The sequence below is a fragment of the Hemitrygon akajei genome, chromosome 4, assembly GCF_048418815.1.
Source record: "Hemitrygon akajei chromosome 4, sHemAka1.3, whole genome shotgun sequence".
NCBI classification, from domain to species: Eukaryota; Metazoa; Chordata; class Chondrichthyes; order Myliobatiformes; family Dasyatidae; genus Hemitrygon; species Hemitrygon akajei.
Genome location: NC_133127.1, coordinates 152,069,741 through 152,086,603, shown reverse-complemented (window position 1 = coordinate 152,086,603; position 16,863 = coordinate 152,069,741).

Here is a 16,863-nt window from a genome sequence, read left to right as displayed (position 1 = left end):
GAAATTAAGGAGTTGACTATCTTCTAAATGGAGAGAAATACGAAAAACTGAGGCACAAAGGAAGTTGTGAGTACTTGTACAGGATTCCCTAAAGGTTACTTCACAGGTTGAGTCTGTGGTGAGGAAGGCAGAGGCAATGTTCACATTCATTTCAAGAGGCTTAGAATATAAAAGCAAGGATGCAATGCTGAGACTTTATAAAATGCTGGTGAGACCTCTTTTGGTGTATTGTGAGCAGTTTTGGGCATCTTTTCTTAGAAAGGATATGCTGAAATTGGAGATGGTTCAAAGGAGGTTCATGAAAATGATTCCACTTTTGAATGGCTTGTCGTATGAAAAGCACTTGATGGTTCTGGGCCTGTATTCACTGAAATTAGTAATGACCTCATTGAAACCTATGGAATGGTGAACATCTTTGATAGAATGGATGCTGAGAGGATGTTTCCATTGGTGGGAGATTCTAAAACCAGAGGACACAGCCTCAGAATGGAGGGGTGTCCTTTTAGAATAGAGATTTCTTTAACCATAGAGTGGTGAATCTGTGCAATTCATTGCCACAGGCAGCTGTGGAGATCAAGTCTTTATGTGTATTTAAGGTAGAGGTTGATAGACCTTTGACTGGTCAGGATATGAAGGGATACAGAGAGAAGGCAGGAGACTGGGACAGAGCAAAAAAATTGATTAGCCATGATGAAATTGCAGCGCAAACACAATGGGCCAAATGGTCCAATCCTGCTCCTATGTCTTATGGTGTTATGGGCTCTCACAGCTATGCTGACTCTTGTCTCCTCTCAGCCTGTCATTTGTAAAAATGTCATTCCCTTTTCTCAGTTCCCCCATCCAGAGACAGAGAAGCAGTTTCAGCGACAGGTTACTGTCGATGCAATGCTCCTCAGACAGGATGAAGAGGTCAATACTCCCCAATGCCATTAGGCTTTACAATTCAACTGCCAGGACTTAAGAACTTTTTTTAAAGCTATTATTAATGCTTTTTGAGTTAGTGATTTAGATGCATATCATATTATTACTGAGTTAAGTATTGTATGTAATGAGTTTTTGCTACAACAAGTGTATGGGACATTGGAAAAAATGTTGAATTTCCCCATGGGGATGAATAAAGTATCTATCTATCTATCTATCTGTTCTCAGGATGAGGCTTTCCCTTCCTGAATGTCCTCCTTCTTCAAAGAACATGCTGCCCGAACCTGCTTTTCCTCCATGTCACAGACCCACCCTCAACCCCATCTTCCCCTTGCCATAACAGTTATTAAACTCCTCTTATTCCTGCCTACCTTCCTATCCCTCCAATATAACGTGTAACCTTGGACATTCAGCTCCCAACTACAACCATCCTTCAGCCATGATTCCGTGATGGCCACATCATACCTGGCAATCTGTAATAGCGCAAGAAGATCATCCACCTAATTTCTTATACTACGCGCATTTAGGTAAAACACCTTGAGTACCGTATTTGCTATCCTTTCTGATTCTGCATCCCTAATGTTTTGATGCTCAGCCTGTTGGCTGCAACTAAGACTCATCACCTGCCTCCCTTCCTGACAGTCTGACTGCACGCTATCTTTTTTACCATCTGTCCTAGCCTGATTCCCTTCACTCCGGTTCCTACCTCCTGCCAAGTTAGTTTAAACCCTTCTCAACAGCTCTAACACACCTGCCCGCAAGAATATTGGGTTCAGGTGCAACCCGTCACTTTTGAACAGATCATACCTGCCCCAGAAGAGATCCCAATGATCCAAGAGCCTGAAGTTTTGGCTCCTGCACCAACTTCTCAGCCACATATTTATCTGCCAAATCACCCTGTTTCTACCCTCACTGGTGTGTAACATGGGCAGAATTCCTTAAATTACTACCCTGGAGGTCCTGCTTCTCAGCTTTCTACCTAGCTCTCTAAATTCTCTTTTCAGGACCTCTTTGCTTTTCCTTCCTATGTCATTGGTACCAATATGTACCAAGACATCTGGCTGCTCTCCCTCCCTCTCCAAAAGGCTATGGATGCGATCTGAGACATCCCTGACCTTGGCACCTGGGAGGCAACTTACCATCTGGGTGTCCCCTTGACGTCCACAGAATCTCCTGTCTGTTCCCCTCACTATCGAATCCCCTATCACTATCACTCCCTTCTTCTCTATTTTTCCCTTCTGCACTACATACCCATGCTCAGTGCCTGTAACCCTGTCGCCGTGGCATTCCTCCGGGAGGTCATCCCCCAACAAAAGTATCCAAAGCGGTATACTTGTTTTTGAGGGGAATGGCCACAGGTGTGCTCTGCTCTAATTGCCTATTTCCATTTCAATTCCCCCTGACAGTCACCCAGCGACTCACCTCCTGCAACCTTGGGGTGACTACTTCCCTGTAGCTTTGATCAATTATCTCCTCACTCTCCCATAGAAGCCAAAGGTAATCTAGTTGCTGCTTCAGATCCCTAACACGGTCTTCAAGGAGCTGCAGCTGGATGCACTTCATGCAGATGTAGTTCCCTGGGAGACTCTGGGTCTCCCAGTTCTCCGACATCCAGCACGAAAAGCACACAACAGCCATTTAAATGGTGATGACAAGGATGAATCTGTGGAATTTATTACCCCAGTCAGCTGTGCAGGCCAAGTCATTGGGTATATTTAAGGCAGAGGTTGATAAATACTTGATTAGTCAGTGCATGAAGGGATTATGGGGAGAAGGCAGGAGATTTGGGCTGAGAGGGGAAAATGGATCAGACAAAATCGAACAGACTCTGGGCCAAGTGGCTTAATTCTGCTCCTATATTTTATGGTCTTATGTTCTGTTTTAACATTCCCTCATCAGTATTCACTGAGAGTTTATTAGTGAAATGTTGGCTCTTGATAGGTAATTTAATTGAGATTTACAGAATTTTATATTTTGCTGTAAGACAGTATCTTTAGAAAAGGAGTAAAAGAAATTATAACAATATCAGAGAAAGAAACTTTCAAATTCTCTGGAGCAAAGAGAAGCTTTTGCTCTCAATCAATTAGTAGTAGCTTTTTATTGCAACTCCAGTTGGGACAAAGAAAAGTTTAATATTTCTAAGGAGACAGAAACCAACCCATTTTTATTGGGCAATAAAATAATATAATATCCTATATTAACTATATAGGATATGGCTAATCCTATTTGCCAAATTAGTTATGTAAGTTTATATCCTAGTGACTGGTTAAATTCTCTTAAATATATTGAGTGTAACAGACTCCACCACCAGGTAACAAGTTTCAAATATCAACCATTCTTGTTAATCTTACTTGCTTCTCCATCCTTCTTCACTATTTATCTACAACTGCATCAGTTTTCATATTGTCTGCAAACTTGTTAATCATAGCCCCTATATTTTCATCTAATTCAATTATACAGACATTACAAACAACAGTGGTTCCAGAACAAATCCCTCTGTTTACTACTTGTTACAGATCTCCAATCAGCTGAAAACCCATCCACCAATAGACTTTGCCTCCTTTTACCCATCCAATTTTGGATCCAGTTTGCTAACGTCATTGAGAATCATTGTGCCTTAAACTTTAGGACCATCTTACTATGTGAGACCTTGTCAGAATCCTTACTAAGTTTCACGTAAACCATGTCTACTGCTCTGCCCTCATCAATTATACTAATCAAAAAGACTGTCAGATTTAGACATAATCTGTTCTGCACACACATTGAAACCCAATTCATCCCTTTCCACATGAACTTAAGTGCTGTCCTTCTGCAACAACCTCTCAAGTACAAGTTCAAGTAGAATTGTCATTTAACTATACAGGAATACCCATGAATACAGCCAAATGAAACATCATTATTCTGGGTCTAAAGTGCAAAACACAGTAACTTACACATCATGAGGCATATATAGCACATATAAGATAGCAGTAAAATACAGTCACACAAAATATATAGTCCAAATCCCTGAGTCCATGAATGGTGCAGCAGTCTGCAGTCGAACGCAGTACAGCTTGTCTTCTGCCAAGCAAACACTGGGGCGCAGCACCGACTCCAGCTTGGACACCACACCACATCTCCTCCGGTGGAGCAATGGACTCTGACTCCTCTCTCCTGGGTGGCTGTAAACAGGTGATACACTGTGGCTTAAGACCTAGTTGTCACTACAACAGAGACCACGCAGGCCCCCCACCAATAAACCAGTGAATCGGACTTGCAGCATTCCACACTAACAACATCTAACAGGGTCTTGCGATCACAAGAAAAGTAACTAAGATGATCATTCACTGCTAGACTGCACATCTTCTCGGTGCTCTGAAGTCCAAAACCTTCAGTTTCTCTGCCGATGAGCAACTTGCTGATGGTTTAGCCCTGCAGTACTTTCAGGTTTTAATGTCCAGCTAGATCTTGTGATCGTAAAACAAAGTTTAAAAGCCACCTTTGGTTGCCCCATAGAAACTGCTGTGTTGGAGTTCACTGCCATCTTACCTGAGGTCTAGTATTCCCTACTACTGACATTCCGCTCACCAGCCTGTAGTTTCCATGCCAACCCCTACTTGTAACAAGGGGACTACATCAGCAATTTTCCAGTGTTCTGATATCTCACATATGGCTAACATCAGAGCCCTAGCTAAGTCCTCAGATGCTTCCATTAGCAGCCTGGAATAGATCTTGTCAGGCCTCAGGGATTGATCCACCCTAATATGGTCCAATATTTCTAGTACTTTATCCTTCCTGATACAGACCAGCTTCAAACTGACATTATACCTCTCCCTTAGCTCAGCAGTCTCCACATCGTTCTTCCTGGTGAATAATGATGTGAAATATCAGTTTAGGATTTCACTCATGTCACCAGGCTCCGTAAGAAGATAGTAAGAATGAGAGGAGTAATCTACAGTATGCGCACAAGCTTTAACTGACAGTGCTCTTGGGGGAAATTCAGAAACTTGAAGCCTCCTGACTGAACTGCATTTTCCCTGAACACTGTAAACATATAGCATGAATTTTATATATTTGCAACATGCTCTAAACTGTCAAGGTTCCTTTGGTATTTCTCTGGCAGCTGGTATGGATTGGATGGACCAGATGGCCTTCCACACTCTAAGAAATTAATGGAAGTGTGAAGTAAATAATTATCTTTTTGTGAGCTACTGGCCTTGTAGTTCCCTTTTAGGAAGTCACCTCTGCTTTTATTGTCAAGATCTCTAGATACAATTTTGTATCTTGCCATATTGCTTTGTCATTGCTATTTTTATTCCTTGTAACAATGTGTCCCTGAAAAACAGCAAGCTGATAGAACCTGGTTTTGCTGAGGAAATCATCTTTCAAAGCACACTGACGTTGGAATAAATATCTACAGAACTACCCCTGCCCGGTACCTTCAGAATCTGGGTTAAAGCAGAAAGCTCTGTTTGAAATGCACATTGTGATGAGGAAGGTACAGGAAGGCATGTGGTAATCTTTGTTTTGCCTGATCAAAGGGTCTACGGAGCCAGAGCATCGTACACAAGTGTCAGTCGCAATGCGGCATGTTTTATAAATGCTACAGGAAATGTAAATGCAAGTCTTGATAGTAAACTGATCCAGTTCTTCAGCAGTACAGTTAATGACTACTCCAGAAGTAATGATTTTGTGTTAAATGTATAATGATTTAATTTAGTACACAATAAGTAATTAAATGATTAGAGCAAAAAGTTCCCCGACTTTTACTAGAATTCTAGTGTTTTAAAGAAAGTATAATTACGACATTAAGAACACAAAATCAAAGATTCACACACCCTAAGCTAATGTTCCATGAGTTTGTATATCTACACATAATCATAATTTCAGCTCTTGATTTCATTGTACTGAAATTTCTATCACCCTTATTTTGTTCCACAGCCCTTGAGCTATTGGAACGATTTGAATATATTTTAATTAATTTTACACCTCAATGTAATGCCTAACGGTACTTTGTATTAGTTCCGGATTCTACAAGAATGTAAGTAACTGCTGTATATTAATAACACAAGGTATTAAGTCTTGAAGCAATTGTTTTTTTTATTGTACCCATTTGAGACTAAAAAAAAATCAATCCTTTGATGCAATCTCTCTGACAATTTTCCTGAGTCCATTACAGAAGCACAGAACAAAGGAACATATGGACTCAAAGATACCATTGTTTCTCACATACATGCGAGTACATTTAGCATGCCAAATTGTAGATCTTTGGGATGTGTGAGGAAGTTGGAGTATCTAGCAGAAATTAGTCAATGAGGGAACATGTACATTTCAAACAGGTAATTCCACAGATCAGGTCTCAACCCAGTTGCTGGAGTTATGAGGCAGCAGCTCTACAAACTGTGCCATTCTGTTGCCCTAAGGATGTCCCCAGCCATTTGCATTACCTTCAAATCTCTTAATAACCTTGGCTAGCAAAAATCTGATACAAATTTATAACGATTAATTAGCACTACTGCCTTTGTATGGGACTAATTTTTTATGGTGTGTGTGAAGAAATGTTTCTAAACTTTGGAAGCATATGATTTTTAATGTTACATCGCTGCCCTTGACAGCTGCTCACCAGATCAACAACCCTCTGCTTGTGCTAATTATTCATTTCAAAATGCTCCCTGCCTTCTAACGTCCAACTAATTGCAATAATTTGCATTCAGTTCCACAGGCTTTACTTTTACTTCTTAGGAAGAACTTCATCAAATTTGTTCTTGAATGCATTAAGCTTTCTCGCTTTACAACTTTAGTTGGGGTTAGCACATTCTTCTAGGCACTGGTATAATTGAAGCACTTGAAGCAGATGGGTACCTCATACTGCCCAATCGAGAGGTTAAAGATATCAGTGAATACTCCTGCCAGTTGATCAGCACAGGTTTTAAGCACTCAGCCAGGTACCCCATCTGGGCTGGAAGCTTCTCTTCTGAAAGATGCTCTCACGTCAGCCTCAGAGACTGAAATCACGGGATCACTGGGGGCTGTAGGAGTTTGTGAAGGTTGCTCTGTGTTTTGATGGTCAAAGCAAGCATAAAAGGCATTGAGCTCATCTGAAAGCAAAGTCTTGTTGTCACCCATGTTGCTTGGTTTCACTTTGTAGGAGGTGATAGCATTCAAGCCCTGTCACAGCTGTTGAGCATCATTTGATCTGGTATTGCCACTTCGCATACGAATGGCTTCCAGAGGTCATACCTGGACCTCTTGTCCAGGTATGAATCTATACGCCCATTCATTGTATTCATCCATTGAGTTGCATTGAATTAACTTTATTACTTACATCCTTCATATACATGAGTAAAAATCTTTACATCTCAGTCTAAATGTGCAATGTGCAATTTATAGTAATTTATAATAATTAGTATGTACACCAGGGCAGTCAATATAACATAGAAATACAGTTGAGTCAGCACGAGTTAATCAGTCTGATGGCCTGGTGGAAGAAGCTGTCCTGGAGCTTGTTGGTCCTGGCTTTTATGCTGCGGTACCGTTTTCCGGATGGTACCAGCTGGAACAGTTTGTGGTTGGTGTGACTCGGCTTTCAAATGATCCTTTGGGCCCTTTTTACATACCTGTGTTTGTAAATGTCCTGAATAGTGGGAAGCTCACATCTACATAGGTGCTGGGCTGTCTGCACCACTCTCTGCAGAGCCCTGTGACTGAGGGAAGTACAGTTCCCATACCAGGCAGGATGCTCTCAATTGTGCCTCTGTAGAAACAGCAAAAGGATAACTAGGAAGAGGATAGGAACACTTGAGATTAAAGGAAGGAACTTGTAATTGAAGACAGAGGGTCTGGGTAAGATCCTAAGTGAGTACTTTGAGTCAGTGCTTATCAAGGAGAAGGACATGGTGGATAATGACATCAGTGGGGAGCTTTGTAATACAAGGCTCCTTAATTTGGGATTAAGAGACCCTGCCTCCTTTATGAACTTTAAGGTGGAAAAATCCCAAGGGCCTGACAGGATAAGTCCCAGGTTATTGAAAGAGGCATGAGATTACTGGAATTTTGACCAAGATCTTATTAGCCTCTTTAGGTGAGCTCCTGAGGACTGGTGAATAACCCATGTTGTTCTATTGTTCCTGAGGGGAATTGGAGATAATCCTGGAAACTCTAGACCAATGAGTCTTTGCCAGCTTTTAGAGAGGTTCCTTTGAGATAAGATTTATTTGCATTTGGAAATCCATGTCCTAAGTAGGGACAATTAGCATAGCCTTGGGTGGGGCAAGTCATTGTTATACTAACTTGATCGAGATTGTCTAGGTGATTGAAGGTAGAACTGTGGATTTTAGTAAAAGGTTTAACAAGGCCATAGAGTCATAGAATAATACAGTACAGAGTCAGGCACTTTGGCTCAATTATTCCACGTCAACCACCGTATTCTCCATGCTAGGTCTAATTGCCCATGTTCAGCCCATAACCCTTCAAGTCCCCCCTCCCCTCCAGGTACCTATTCAAGTACCTCTTGCATGTTGCCATTGTACCCACTTCGACCATGTGGTCTGGCAGCTCATTCCAGTTTATTACCTGTTGTGTATAGATGTTACTTCTCAGAACTCTTTATATCTCTCCACTCCTGTATCTGTGCCCTCCAGTTTTGGACTCCCAAAATATGGGGAAAGGTCTATGTTCAGCTTATCCATACACCTCATGATTTCATAAACTTCTGTGAGGTCACCCCTTATTCTCCTGTGCTCCGGGGAATAAAGAACTGGCGTGGCCAACCTTTCCCCATAACTCAGATCTTCTAATCTAGGCAGCTTTCTCATAAATTTCTTTTGCATTCTCTCTAGCTTGGAAGTGTCTTCTCTATAATTGAACAAAACTGTCTGCAATACTGTAAGTCTGGCATCACCAACAACTTGTATAAGTGTAACCTAATGTTCTTACCCTAAACTCAATGCTCTGTCTGATAAATGCCACCATGTTAACATTTCCACCACCATGTCTACATATGCGGCCTTTTAAGTGAACCTGTCTACCTGTACTTCCAGCTCCCTCTGTTTCACAACGTTCAACTGTGTCCAACCATTTATTGCATAGGTCTCACCTGGGTCTGACTGCTCAAAGAATATTGATTCATGCTGTTTGTCATTCCTCAGCCTATCTCTTAACTGATCAATATCTCTTTGTAATTCATTGTGAAGTGCTTCAGTATCAATATGGTAGGCTTATGCAGAAATGAAGATGCATGGGATCCATGATAACTTGGCTATTTGGAGTCAGAATTGGTTTGTGCATAGAAGACAAATTGTAGTGGCGGATGGATCTTATTGTGGCTCAAGGTCCAAAACCAGTGGTGTCCTGCAGGGATCTGTACTAATACCTCTGTATTTTGTGATACTTAGAAATAAGCTGGGTGAAAATGTAGATGGGTGGCTTTGTAATTTTGCAGATGATAAAAAGCTCAATATTGTGCTAACATAGAAGATTTTGCAAAGGATACAGCAGGATATTGATCAGTTGGAGATTTGGGCAGAGAAATGGAATATGGAGTTTAATCTGGCCAACTGTGATTCGATGCACTTCGGGAAATTTGTACTGTTATTGGTTGGACCCTTAGGAACTTCGGTGGCCAATCGCAAACCTCTGAAACTGGCTGCACAGGTTAATCGGATGTCAAAAAAAAAAAGGCATATGCCTTGCTTGCTTTTATTAGTCAAGGCATCAAGTTTAAGAGTTTGGAAGTTATGTTGCTGAATTATAGAACTTTAGTTAGGCAACATAGGGAGCATTGCATTCAGTTCTCATACCCTGTCATAGGGAGGATTGGATGCAGAAGAGGCTTAGCAGAATGCTGCCTGGATTAGAAGGTATAACCATAAAGGAGAAGCTGGAGCAAATTGGATTGTTTTCTTTGGAATGGCGGAGGCTGATTGGAGACATTAATAAGATTAGGAAGCATGGATAGGGTGGACAGTTAGTATCTCTTTCCCTGGATTGGAATAGCCTGATACTAGAGGAAATAATTTAAGTTGTGGGGGTTGAGCAGACGTGTGGGACATGTTTCCTTTGTTAATACAGAGTGGTGGGTGCTGAGTATCTGCTGCTAGGGGTGGTGGTAGATGCAGATACTGAAGTGGTGTTTAAGAGGGTTTTAGATAGGCACAGGAAGGTACAAAGATTGGAGGGAGATGTACATTGTGTCGGCAGAAAGGATTAGTTCAGCGCAACATTATGGACCAAAGGGCTATTCCTCTACAATACTCTTCTGTGTTCTATGGAAGAACTTCAGAACTTTAAGTCATTGAGGTTTTGGCTATGTGTAATGCAAAAAGTGAAAACTCTTCCTCTTTTTACTTTGACCTCAAGGATTTTATTATAAAATTAGTACATTAGTTGAAGAAAATGTTCATGTTTACTGGGGCCTGACACCTCTCCTGAAGCAGCCATACGCAAAGGTTATCGTCAGTATTCGTATAGTCTTTAACAATCGCTTCTGCACTCTACCTTGTACATATTCTGCCCTGGGCCTCCACACAGCTGAAGACAGCTTGAACGACAGTGACATCAGTGTTGTGGGGACTGAGTGAGACCCGAGCCTAGGAGCAGCACTGCACATTTTTCACATCTTGTGAGGAAGTTCCTGCTGGTCATGCTGTGGGAGTGTTCCATCCACTTTATCAGCTTCTCCTTTACCTCTGTTTTAGAGTATAGGGTCATGTGCATTCTTTTAAAGGCTGCACAAAGTTTCCAGATGTTCAGTTACTTCAATCCATTCCATATCAGATTTATGCCAATGATTGCTAATGAAAATGAGCTGCCCAGAAGATCTGTATGTAGAGTGGTGATAGAAAGTCTGTGAACCCTGTACATTTTCTCAATTTCTGCATAAATATGAGTAAAATGCAATCAGATCTTCACATAAGTCCTAAAACTAGATAGAGCCCAAATAAGTAACAGAAAAAAAGCTTGTTTATTTATTTGAGAAAAATGATCCAATATTACATGTATTTGTTGGAAAAAGCATGTGAACCTCTACAAAAGCTACTTGGAGTCAGAGGTTTCAATCAATGAGATGAGATTGGAGGAGTGGGTTGTAAAGATGCCTTGCTCTATAAAAAAGACATGCAAAATCAGTTTACTGACAGAGCCTGCTCTTTTCAAGAAAGTTCTGTTTATGTGTACCATGCCTCAATCAAAACAACTTGCAGAGGACCTTAGAAGAAATATTGTAGAGAAGCACGAAGCTGGAAAAGGCTACAAAAGCATTTCTAAAGACCCGAGTATTCATCAGTCCACAATAAGAGAAATTGTCTACAAATGGAGGAAACTCAGTACTTTGGCTACTCTCCCCAGGAGTGGGCATCCTGCAAAGATCACACCAAGAGCAGAACATGCAATGCTGAAGGAGGTGAAAAAGAACCCAAGGGGAACAGCAAAAGACCTGCAGAAATATTGAGAACTTGCTAAAGTCTTTGTTTATGTGTCCACTATGATAAAAACACTGAACAAGAATGGTGTTCATGGAAGGACACTACAGAGGAAGCCACTGCTCTCCAAAAAAAAAACAAAAAAAAACACATTGTTGCACGTCTCAAGATTGCAAAATACCACCTGGATGTTCTACAATGCTTCTGGGACAATGTTCTATGAACATACGGGACAGAAGTTGAACTTTCTGGCAGAAATGCACATTGCTATGTTTGGAGGTAAAAGGGCACTGCACACCAACACCAAAACCTCGTGTCAACTGTAAAGCATGGTGGAAGGAGCATCATGGTTTGGGGCTGCTTTACTGCCTCAGGGCCTGGACAGATTGCAATCATTGAGGGAACAATGAATTCAAAATTGTATCAAGACATTTTATAGGAGAATGTCAGGGTAGCAGTCCGTCACCTAAAGCTTAATAGAATTTGGATAATGCAACAAGACAATGGCCTGAAAGACAAGATTAAATCAACAACAGAATGGTTTAAAAAGAAGAAATTTCAACTCTTGGAATTGTCAAGTCTAAGTCCTTACCTTAATCCTATAGAAATGTTGTGTAAAGACCTGAAGCAAGCAATCGATCCAAGGAAGCCCACCAACATCCCAGAGTTGAAGCAGTTTTGTAAGAAGGAACTAAAATTCCTCCAAGTTGATGTGCAGGACTGATCAACAGTTACCAAACACGTTTGGTTGAAGTTATTGCTGTATTATTGTTGTACATTAGGGTCACACAGCAGTTAATAAAAGCAAAGGTTCACAGACTTTTCCAAATAATGCATGTAATATTGATAATTTTTCTCAATAAATAAATGAACAGGTATGGTTTTGTGTGTTATTTATGTCATTGGGTTCTCTTTATCTAGTTTTAGGACTCGCATGACGATCTGGTCATATTTATGCAGAAATAGAGAAAATTCTACAGGATTCACAAACCTTCTAGCATCACTGTATGCTCCCCTTGAATCGTGAGCAAAAAGCATTTATTTTTCAAAAAGGAATCAGAGTCATTACTCATTTTGAAGAAGATCCTGGCTATTCTGAATTCACTGCCTCTACAATTAATATTTTGTTTTACCAATCGCTGATAAACATTCCCTAACTACTCTCTTAAGCAGCCCTCCATCCACATTCAATAATGCAATTACTGCCAGGCCATACAAATGTCTGATCTGAGCAGAACGATAATGGACTTTAACCCTCTGAGTATATTGTAGATATCAAAACCCAATGCTCAAAATAACCTAACATCAAATACAATCTACTTTTTAAAAAAAAACCTGCAGGTGTCCTCCCATTTTGAAGGTCTTGATTGTTTTTTAATTATTTGTTACTCCTGATGCTACTGTTCATTTCCAGCTGGTGAAATGTTATTAAAGATATTTGTAGCACTTCAGTGGGAAGTTGCAGAATCTAAAGGTTAACATATATCCACAATGTAAAAAGGTCAGTTACAATTCTCCCAACCCTACGAGGGTTGCTGTCAGCGCCAGCATTCATCGGCTGGCACAGTACTATGACAATAGCATAGACGATTTCCTTAACGTGCAACACACATTTGTTTGGAATATCATAATGGTTAGCACGATCTCTAGTGCCAGGAATCAGCGATCGGGGTTCGATTCCCGGTGCTGTCTATAATGAGTTTGAATGTTTTCCCCACGACCATGTGGGTTTCCTCCAGGTATTTCAATTTTTTGATTTCCTCTCACATTTTAAGGATGTACAGTTAGGGTTGGTAAGTTCTGAGCACGCTATGCTGACACTAGAAGCATGGTGACACAAGGGGGCTGGTCCCAGCACGATCCTCTCTGATTTGATGCAATGTTGACAGCTTAGTGTAGGTTTTGATGTGCAAATAAAGCTAATTTTTAAGGGACTGCAGAGACTGGAATTGGGAGCAATGCAATCTGCTGAAGGAATTGAAGAACAGCTGTGAGAGAAAATTACTTATTGATGTTTATTAACATTTTAACATTTATTAAAAATACTTGAATTTTGTGACTCAATGAAACCTTAACATAATTTTAGACTGGAGAAAGTTAACACTGCTTGTCGAAGATGGTTCTTATGATGTCTTCTGATGAACCTTTGTCTCTCCTTCCACAGATGGTGTCCGGCCTCGGTGTTTACAGTATTATATTCTTCTTTCTCAAATGCCATTTAAATATCAGTTTAAATTGCATGATTCTTCTCTAGGCCATGTTTAAGAATCCAATAAGAAAGAAAGCATATTAGTCTGATCGATACTGAATCAACATGGCATTGGCTTTCCAAAGTTGTCATTTGGCCTGTCTATTGTCAAACAAAGGAAAAGGAAGGAAATGAAAAGTACTATGATTTGCATTTTATTACCATCGTCGTGGCTATCCCTCGAGGTCGAGGCTGATGATCTTCGTTCCGTTGATCTATTTAGTGGCCCACAGAGCGAAGACGCCTGTGCGTGTATTTGTTTAACGTGTATTTGATGTTGCACTCCAAGAAGCACACGATACTTTACAAATCAACCAATTGATTACAGTGGCATGGAAACCACGACGATTGGAGCTGATGGATTTGTTGCAGCCTTCATCTGCCTTCACAGCCGTTGAGCTCGAAGTAACTTCATCCGCCTGTTCCACCGTTGAGGTCTTGGTTGGACTGTTTTTGTCAGGGACCTCGCCCTCAACCTTACCACCATGGGTGACCCTACCAGGAGCATAGCTCCAGACGGCATCACTCTCGGGATCTCAGGTCCACACAAGCTTCTCCACCACGACAAGGTGAAAATCCACGGAGAAGAATTTATTACCACACATCATGTGAACAGATTACATAGGAAAAAAATCTGTAAATGAGTTACCGACAGCTTAAAGAGATATCAGAATCCTGTGGCATTCCAAGATATTGAAGCATTATTTGCTTTGTTTGTTCACTATGTAGAAATCATCAATGCTAATAAAGAAATGTCACTTTATTCTGACCTTAGAAAAATGGAAATGTATAGCTTCAGTTGTAAATTTAGATTTCAGTACACTATTATGGACTCTGAATTATTGCAATTCCATTTAGTTGATTAGTGCAAAGACAGAGAATTAATTAACAATGGTTGAACTTTTGATAACCTTGTAATATTGATGTTGGCGATATAAAACAGGTGATAAACTCAAAGGAGCTTCCCTTTGTTCGCTTTCTACTTGAATTTCATTATGTTAAGCAAATCGAATGCATAATTCTGTTTTGATGTCTGAGGATTGCTGGCATCATACTCTTCTGAAAAGTATGGTCAGTGAAGAATTGTTTTTCGCTCAGTAGTGATTCTCCCATTGCACTTTAGATGTGCTGACACCTGCGATGTCTTCAAATGTGGAATGATCTCCTGCAAAATTTGGAGTAGTGGAGGATTTTGTTTGCACTCTCGCTGGGGGGAGGGCGGTAGAAGTTATACTTTACCTTTCCAAGTGGATGAATTGCATGGAGTGGAAAAACATCAGGATCAATTTTCAGGCCTAGAATCAGCACAATGTAAATGATATTTCCCCAACCGTCTGGGCAAAACCGAGAAGTTAAATTAATGAAGAGCTCTCATTATTAATTTCCTACCTATGACAATCCAGATTGCAGCATTGTATATTATAATCTTAAATGTAGTGCTTAATATCCCAACAGCAGTACTTCAAGTCCCAAACTTTGTTTCAATACTTGCTCTTAATATAATTCCAACAGTAAGTGCACAGCAGGTTTATATCTGTAACAGGTACCATATGTGAAGCAAGGAGTTATCAACACGGACTTTCATCTCAGCAGCAAAGGGCAGTCAATCTCAGTCTTGCTGACCCTAAAGGAACACGTCCATCAAGTGATTCAGTGGGCTTTATAGTGCAGATTTCCCTGTTTCCCACCAAATCATTACCTGGCAAGACATTGAGCTATAGCAACATAAATGTCATCCAACAGGCTGAGCTTTTAAACGAAGAATTCTGATATCCATATAACAAGAAAAATGTATTCATCATTTTAGAGTGAAATTTGATTTTGCTCAAACTGACCCTTCATAAACTTCAGAAATTGAAAGTTTAATTATTTTCAAACTCCTTGAAAGTGGCGACAGAGGTGGACAGGGTGTTGAAGGAGTTTGGCACATTTGCCTCGATCGGTCAGAATAATGAGTATAGATGTTGGGATATGTTACACCTGTAGAAGATGTTGGTAAGGCTGAACTTTGAGTATTGTGTACAGTTCTGGGTGCCCAGGATATCATTGAACTAAGTGTAGAAAAGACAAGGATGTTACTGGGATTGGAGTGCTTGGGTTACAAGGGAAGTCTGGATGGGCCAGGATCTTTTCCCCCCTGTGTAGGAGGGATGTTGTAAGTGGAGTAAAAAATCATGAGGGGCATAGATGAGGAGAAAATAGCCAAAATTCTCCCCCCACCCCCGTGCAGGGAAGTCCAATGCTAGAGGACATCGGTTTACAGTGAGAGGGTACAGAATATAAGGAACCTGAGGGGCAACCTTTTGACACAGAGTGTGGCAAAGATATGGAACAAGGTGCCAGGGGAAGTGGTAAAGGAGAGTTCAATGACTTTTAGATAGGTATATGGATAGGAAAGAGGGATATGGAACAAATATGACTAGCTCAATTAGTAAACTTGATCAGCATGGACAAGTTGGGCAGAAAGGCATGTTTCCTTGTGTTGGACTCTATGGTGTTGATTCAAATTTTTCTCAGCAGATTTCTATGTACGTGTGTAAAGTTAACTTTTCATGATGTACAGCATTTAAATGTTCAGCCGTAATGATGATGGTGCACTGAATTTAGAAGAAAAAAAATAACTAGACCTCTTTTTTTGTGTACACGGAGAATGGTTCACAAAGAGTGAAAGTTTACCTTACATTTGTGCCATTTGCACCACCTATCACTACAAGATTACACCCCATGGGTGAGAATGGCTTCTCTACCTCTAACTAGCAGTAAGTTACTGCATTTAACTGTTAATGTGCAGATACCAGAATTTACCAGGTTCATTAGTGACAATGAATGTTCCACTCTCCATTAAAACTTCAACCTCCAGGCCATTAGTTCAGGTGGATGACTTATTAGCGTAAATGTATTTACTTGGAGATACTGCATGGAAATAGGCCCTTCTGGCCCTTTGAGCTGCACTGCCCAGCAACCCCCCCCACCCCCGATTTAACCCTAACCTAACCATGGGACAATTTACAGTGACCAACTAACCTGCTAACTGGTATGTCTTTGGACTGTGGGAGTGACAAATACCCGGAGAAATCCCACACATTCTACAGGGTGGATGTACAAACTCCTTACAGAGGACACTGGGTTTGAACACCGAACTCCCACGCCCTGATTTGTAAAAGCGTCACACTAACCACTAATGGAAAATGTTAAAAATGTAGCATGTTTTAACAAAATAAAAGCTGGGAAAGAAGTGAAACACCTTTTACCAGCATTTCTAAAACCACGGCTCAATAGCCCCTTGCTAACAGCCAC